The sequence below is a fragment of the Pseudomyrmex gracilis genome, unplaced genomic scaffold, assembly GCF_002006095.1.
Source record: "Pseudomyrmex gracilis isolate BER0280 unplaced genomic scaffold, ASM200609v1 scaffold_157, whole genome shotgun sequence".
Taxonomy (NCBI): domain Eukaryota; kingdom Metazoa; phylum Arthropoda; class Insecta; order Hymenoptera; family Formicidae; genus Pseudomyrmex; species Pseudomyrmex gracilis.
The window spans coordinates 248,548-256,228 of record NW_018020741.1 but is presented as its reverse complement, the minus strand read 5'-3'; the positions used below and the strand labels follow the sequence as shown (position 1 = coordinate 256,228).

At 40.2% G+C, this 7,681-nt stretch overlaps 1 protein-coding gene across 1 annotated transcript in view; it reads left to right on the top strand.

The window, feature by feature from the left end:
- The window catches only part of LOC109857407 (dipeptidase 1), a 124,933-nt gene that overhangs the window by 3,164 nt on the left and 114,088 nt on the right, over window positions 1–7,681 (top strand). The gene's annotated exons all lie outside the window — the stretch shown is intronic.

Sequence of the window (7,681 nt, the reverse complement as noted above, 5' to 3'; positions counted from 1 at the left end):
TATATATATTATACCTAATATATATATATATATATATATATATATATATTAGGTCTACCGGAAAGTTCTGTCCGTTTTTGGAATAAAACAAAATACAAATTTTTCTTACCGTCAATAAACTATTAAATAATATAATTGCCATTATTATTAATAATTTCTTGCCAGCGTGAGGGCAATTCGTATATCTCATTTTTGAAAAATTAAGAAAAATTTGTATTTTGTTTTATTCCAAAAAAACGGACAGAACTTTCCGGTAGACCTAATATATATATGTGTGTACTCGCGACAATATTTCACGCGAAGCGGTATTTCACACAAACGGAAAATTTACACAATTACACCGGTGTAATTTGTTCCGCACACGGCGGAAAATAGAGATGTGGGAATGTGTGCGAAAGTCTGCGGGCGCGGGTATCTGAGATATGGTCAGAAAACTGCGATTTAATTAACGTAATTAATATCAAAGTCTCGAAACAATGCGCGTATCATAATAATGATTCGCAGGTATTCGTGGTATCGCGGGCGTTTTCGTAGGCAAAAAAATTCTTGACGCGGCGGCTCCAAAATTTCTGTTTCCGAAATGAAACAAAAGTTCTCGTCGAAAACTTTCGCCGATGAAATTCGCCGAGTAACGGAACACAGCGCGGGAACGCGAGCGCCTCGCGCGTTCTCCGTGTTCTCGCCTAATTCCGTTTCCCCTTTGTCATGTTGACGAGCAGCCAAAAAAAAAAAAAAAAAAAACACGCTGCCGCGCGTCGAAAATTCAACTCGAATAACTCGAATCCCCGTTCCCGTATAATCGTTACCACGTCCCCGCGTGGTAGACCCGCGAGACGGCGAATTTACTGGCCGGCGCGGAACACACAATGTTGTCGTAACGACGCGCAGCGGCTACGGGGACTTTGTGCGAACGGGCGTGATTCTAATTAACGTCGAGAATTAAACTTCAAAGGACAGTCCGTCGTGTCCGATTTGCTGTGACACCCAGTCCGTGCTTCCTACCTTCCGCTATCGACAATCCTATTAGCCGAGTGTCACATTGTCATATTCGGTCTTGCGAAAGTAAAATGATGCTATTTGACATAATAATTATGCGAGAGAGAGATAGAGAGAGAATTGCGTAATTATAGATACAAGATAGTTTCGTACAATGTAAAATGCGATAAATTAACAATAATCAAAAAATATATATATATATATATATATATTTTAAATACTTATCTGAAATAAGTATCTGGAGAAGATCTGAGAGAGCAGTCACATTTTATGTGTAGTGTTCGATTCAACGACATCAACTTTCGGACTTACGCAAAACAATAAATAAAATTTCCGCGAGAAATACAATGGGAATGAAAAATGAAACAAGACAGTGGTGCGCTACTACTGTAAATAGGATCTATTGAGGTCACTATACCGGAGACCGTTTCTTTTTTTTTTTTTAATCCAAAAAACAAGAAAAAGAACCAATTGAATCGCACGAAGAGAAAGGGAGTCGCGCGCATTTTCGCCGGGATAATGAGAAAGTTTCGCGAGCGTGGAAAAGAAGGGACATTAATGGAGAGAGAGAGAGAGAGAAAGAGAGAGAAAGAGAGAGAGCGAAAGAAAAAAGTAACTCGGAGTGGGAAATGGCGCGCGGAATAGGCGAACCCCCCGCGGTAGAAGACAAGGGGAGGAATTTACTTGGGAGAGTGGCCCGTGGCTGTTGGTACCCGGGTTTCTCTCGGGTTACCGGGAGAGGAGAGTGGATGATACGAATTTCCGGTTTCTCTCCTGTGCTTGCGCAGCAAACTCGCGTGTCTTTCTTCCGCCGTTCGCACGGCTATGTCATCGGAAAACGTGTGCATGTACGTATATACTTCCCTCCTACGTGCTATACGTGTACATCCGTGTATCGATGTATATATCCAAGTCCGACGTGTTTGCCCATTTTGTACAATAATTCACGCTATAGTCGCATATATAGTTTTTAAATTTACTGCACACACGCAGTACATATATCGGAGTTATATATCTCCGTAACAAGTTTTACGTTGTTATTTCTGAAAATATTGTATTTTTTTTTTTATCTGAATGTTTTTTTTTTTTTGTAATCCAAACGATGTTCACGTAAAATGTATATAGACGTCGGATGACAATGGCGCGAGTACATAATAGCGCGTCGATGATGGGGTTCCGTTTAAAATAGATCTTGTAAGTAACAATATCGCTCTCTCTCTCTCTCTCTCTCTCTCTCTCTCTCTCTCTCTCTCTCTCTCTCTCTCTCTCTCTCTCTCTCTCTCTCTCTCTCTCCCTCTCCGCCGTTGCGTCTTTCCTTTGGAAACTCGAACTTCGATTCCGAGTTGCTGGCCGTTGGTTTTACTCTCGCGAGCAAACTCCGAAAGAAACTCGGAAAGTGGCCGCGATAAAAGATATCGGAGAAGAGAGAGGTGAACCAGCGATTTTCTACCGATGTCGTCGAGGCAAGCCGACGACGAGGCTTGCAAGGCTCGTTACCGATAACGAGTCGCGAAAACCTCGTCGGTCGCATTGTGTGCGTCCAAATAATAGTTTGTTCCGACTTGAAGAAAAACTGGCTCGCGCGCGTAGCCCGCAGGCAAGACGAGAGCGCGCGTCGTCACGTGTCGTCGTCGATAAAAAAAAAAAAAAAAACGAGAAGAATCGCGCGCCGAAGAAGAAGTTTTCTTCTTAATTGGAAACATCGTGTCTGAGATATCGCGCGAACAAATCTGAGAGGCGTTCTGATGAGACGAAACGATTTTGATTGCGTCTCGTTCACACAGCGCGCGATTATTATTATCTTCAACCGACGTATTAAGTATTAAAGAGACGCGCAAATTGCTGAATACGAAATGTAGAATGCAGAATTTCGCGCGGGATGCGCGAAAGAGCGGGTAACGCGGCGTAACAAGCATTGCGAAGCAATCGGTTTCGCATCCATTCCCCCGTATTTCGCGAATTGCAAATTCGTATCGGCACTCGCGCAGCTTAACTCTCAAGTGGCTTTGTATACGTGGTCTTGATATATGAATCATTTAATCCAAGATAGTGTGTTGCATAATTTCTAATAAAAGATTGATGAAAGGAGAGAAACAAACTTTCTTAAAATTTTACTGGTACATTAAACGCGCGATTTCCATCCCGATATCCGATACTTGTTTTTTTTTGTTTTTGCGATATTACAAAGTAAAGTAACTAATAAAGAAAAAATACGTAAATGAGTAATTACGCGGAAAAAGGAATGCAAAAAAAAATCAATATTGATGGATATATACATATATGATATATATATATATACACAGGGTGTCCGACAATTACTTTAAAATCTCTCGTAGGCAGGTAGAAGGAGTAAAACTGAGTCGAAAAGTCCTGAACCATTTTTTTCTATTACATATGATAAAAGAGTAATTATTGAATAAATCAATCCAATCAGCGCCGATCTTTAGCCAAACGCACGTCAGTGAACCACGCGCCTGGTGTGCGTGAGCGCACACTTCTACTCCTACCTGCCTACGAGAGATTTTAAAGTAATTGTCGGACACCCTGTATATATATATATATATATATATATATATATATATATATATATATATATTTATATATTTATNATATATATATTTATATATTTATATATTTATATATTTACAGAAAAGAGACAAGCGCTGAAAATTATAAGACTTCTAAGAGTTTTTACTGTCTCTCTTAAGGAAATCCTAAAGTAGGTCTGTTTTATCGATAAAACTGAATTTTTCGCGCACACTAAGTTTTTTTTTGGCTGTATGGATCGACAAATCCTTTTCTACGATTAAAGTACATACAATAAGGGATACGGGAGGTCCAAATTTATATAACAAAATGAAAAAAATGGTTTAAAAAATTTTCATTTTTTTCATTTTGTTTGACGTGCGTTAGGCTAAAGGTCGACGCTGATTGGCTTGATTTATTCAATAATTACTCCTTTATTATATGTAATAGAAAAAAATGGTTCAGGACTTTTCGACTCAGTTTCACTTCTTCTACCTGCCTACGAGAGATTTTAAAGTAATTGTCGGAAAAGGATTTGTCGATCTATGCAGCGAAACAAAAACTTAGTGTGCGCGAAAAATTCAGTTTTATCGATAAAACAGAACCACTTTAGGATCTCCTTAAGGATCACAAACAAGATTTTTAATGTTACGACTATATTAAGTCTGTCATAGAAGCTTATATATATACAGCTTATTTATAATATCGCCGTAATAATTAAACCGGCGACGAGTTTCTCGAATTGGAAGAAGGCGACCCTCGGCGACCAGCGCAGATTCCCGGCGGAAGTATGCCTGCATAAACTTGATAACCGCGATGGACCAACGAGCGTAATTACCTCGTTATACCGTCGCTGTTTATAGCCTTCGTCGCGCCGCGCGGAAATATTTAATTACCCTCTTCGTATAATTCCTAGCTAGTCAAATTCCCGTTTGGGAAGGAACGCGAGTTGAAAGAAGGAAAACTCTCGAATGGAACGAGAGAGAGTGCGGTTTTCCACCGCGTCGCCGAAGAATTTCCGAGAAGTGCATACAGTCGCGGGAAAGAATTGCATTTTATGCGGGCGACGGTCTCTTCGAGACAACTGTTCAGTTGTTTGAGCAATTCAAAAACATTGTCTTCTTCCCTCTTTGAAAAGAGTGCGTCGTGAACGTCGTGTGGGGTTCCGAGTGGTTTTAATTATTTGCAATTAGATTCTCAGCGTTCTCTCTCTTTGCCGCGAGAACAGACCTGCCGCTGCGTGCTGCGTGCTGGGCAATTTCACGCCTTCCTACACACCGCGGAAAATTCCGAGCCAAAATGTGATCTATTTAATGGAAATGTTACTCTCTCTCTCTCTCTCTCTTTTGCTGAACAGTGCGCGCGCGCGCGCACTTACGGAAGTGGAACGCGCGTTTGTACCATAATTAGGCGTGTATGTGCTCTCGCTAGCAAAATTGGGGTAATGTCGCCGAAATAATGAAAATGCGAGGCGGTTCAGTTCCGGTCTATAGATACCCGTTGCGAGAAAAACTTCGCGATATCAAGCGAAATACTCCCTCGCGCAAGTTCCCTCTCTTAAGCATTTTTTGTCCTTAAGAAAAAAAAAACAAAAAACAAAAGGCAAAACTAAAACGTAGACAGAAATATAAGAACATTAAAAATAATCATCTCTTTCTTTTCTTGTTCTCTCTGAGAATTGCAATTTTTTTTTTTTTTTTTTTTTTAATTCTAGAAGAACCGAAATTAATTCTCAAAAATGTGTAAATAGTAAGAAGCGAATTAAACTTTTTCTCCCCAACTCCTGTTCGAGATTGCAGAGCGCGTTAACTTTGCACCATCTTCCAATGGGTACTTTTATCAAACATTATTTTTACTTCCCGATTGACTTCCTCTCAAGGAAATGTCACGCTTAAAAAAGAGACTAGCTTTTGAAAGATATAAAATTGCGAAGAGAGATCTCGAACAACGTCGGAAAAATTCAATGAGAGATCGCAATCTCTCTCTCTCTCTCTCTCCCCCGGAATCAACATTTGACGGAGAACGATTGCGATCGCGATAGTTGTGAAAAAAAATTCGTTATCGAGACTGCACACACACACACACACACACACACGTGCGATATCTGATTACCGTATCTCGAGCAACGCGTGTATGCGCGTTTGACAAAAAATACGAGAGAACTCGCTGATGCGACAGAAAATTTATATCTTCGCACAAGGCGAAGAGTCTTAGCGCCTCGTCGTTTTTTCCGTCGTTCGACCGCGTTTTTATAACATCCGTGTAGAAATAATAAAATAAAATAAAAACAAAATTCAAAGAGCGCATCTAGCGGAGCATTTTCAATTTACTTCGAATCTATTTCGAACCGGTTCGATTGCAGACGATTTCATTGAGCGCAATCGAAGCGTCGAGCCTGTTTTCCCATTTTCGTGGATGAGAATAAGAGCATTCTCTTTTTTTTTTTTTCGACTTCCGTATCCTACATCGAGATAAGAAAGAAATCGAAAACAGGAGCTACGGAACGGAAAGTCGAGGAGTAACAACAATGTGTATCGTTTCGTAAGATACGGAAAGAAAAGAGATACAGATGTGTCACAGAGATTCTACTTTCTCTATATATACCTATATCTATAATTCTCGTACATAATTTTTTTCTCACTCCATTTTTCTTTAGAATATCGCACGTGCAAAACATAGCGCGTAATTTACTTTGCGGCAAACAATTACTTGAGCATTTGTGTGAAAAAGTTATCTTTAAAAAAAAATTATCTTTAAAGAAAAAACCATTATCCCTTTCTTACGATTACAGAAGAAATTAAATTTCTCAAGTGAACACACATTATTGCTCTCATTATATATATATATATTTTTTTTTTCTACTATTTTTTCTCAGCGACGAAAGAAAATACGAAAAAGAGCACGATGAAAAAAAAATTTAGAATTCACTTTGAGGAAAACCGAGCGCGCGTCGGGACTAATGAGCAGTAGTGGAGTGCTCGGATGACGGGCGCAAAGTTCGATATCAGGTTCGTTAATCAGAAATTCCCGTGGACATCCTCAAACGACTTCGCTAATTTTTCGCCGCCTTTGGTTATAATTGATTTTATTAACGAGCTGCGAAGTCGTCAGACTTGCGGAAACTTCGAACGGCTAAAGCTTAGAATGTTCGTTAACAGCGTGCCGATGAGCGCGAACGCGAATCAGAAAGAAAGCGGGGCGGCCGCCCTGCCTCTCATTCTACCGTCCCGTTTGATAACGATCGAGAAGTTCCTCTTCTTTCTTTCGCGTATACCCGCTTTAAATCCGCCATTGTACAAAGTAATTCAAGAGAAGAAGAATGGAAACGAATTATTGGCACCGCCGTCCACTGAATCGATTTGTAAGGAACGGAAGAATTGTAAAAAGGGTCGGCGGCCGTCAGATCATATTATTACGCACGAGAGAGAAAGAGAGAGAGAGGTTCGCTTGCTTCGAGAGTTTTATGTGTGCTCAATTGATTATCGCTACCAGCTGGGTGCATTAAGAATCGTTTGTTTGTGGTAGTGATTTATATCAATTTCTCGCAATGTTGATTACAAAGCCACACAATGGTGAGGCTGTTTCCGTTCTTCGCTCAAAATCAATCAAGTTATACTGACGAAACATTTGTACAAGATGCTCGTGTATCGTTTCGCGATCGCACGGCGATCGATTTGAAGAAAATTCGCATTAATCAACAAAATTCACCACAATCGATATGATAATTAATTAATTAAGTTTCTTCCTGAGAGAGAGATGTGTTTCCGCACAAGCCGCAAATTTCGCACGCGGGACGGAAGACAGATGGCGGCGTTTATACCGGGGAGCACCTCGAAATTCGGACAAAAACACGGTAGATACTAATCTGGGATCTCGTTCGGCCAGTGCTCGAGATACTGAGTATAGTAGACGGATTAACGGAGTAATTTGCAGCGCATAGAGAAACCCAGAGAGGTGTATGATAAACCGAGAAACAGATAGAAAGGTGGAAATTATAGATATGAATAGCGTCGCAGAGAGAGAGAGAGAGAGAGAGAGAACCGGAGAATCAGAGTAAGCGTTTTAGCGCGCGCGGAAATTCCGAAACATCGAATTAAATTAAATTAAATTAAATTAATCTACCGAGAAACACAAACATATTTCGTATCACACACCGTAT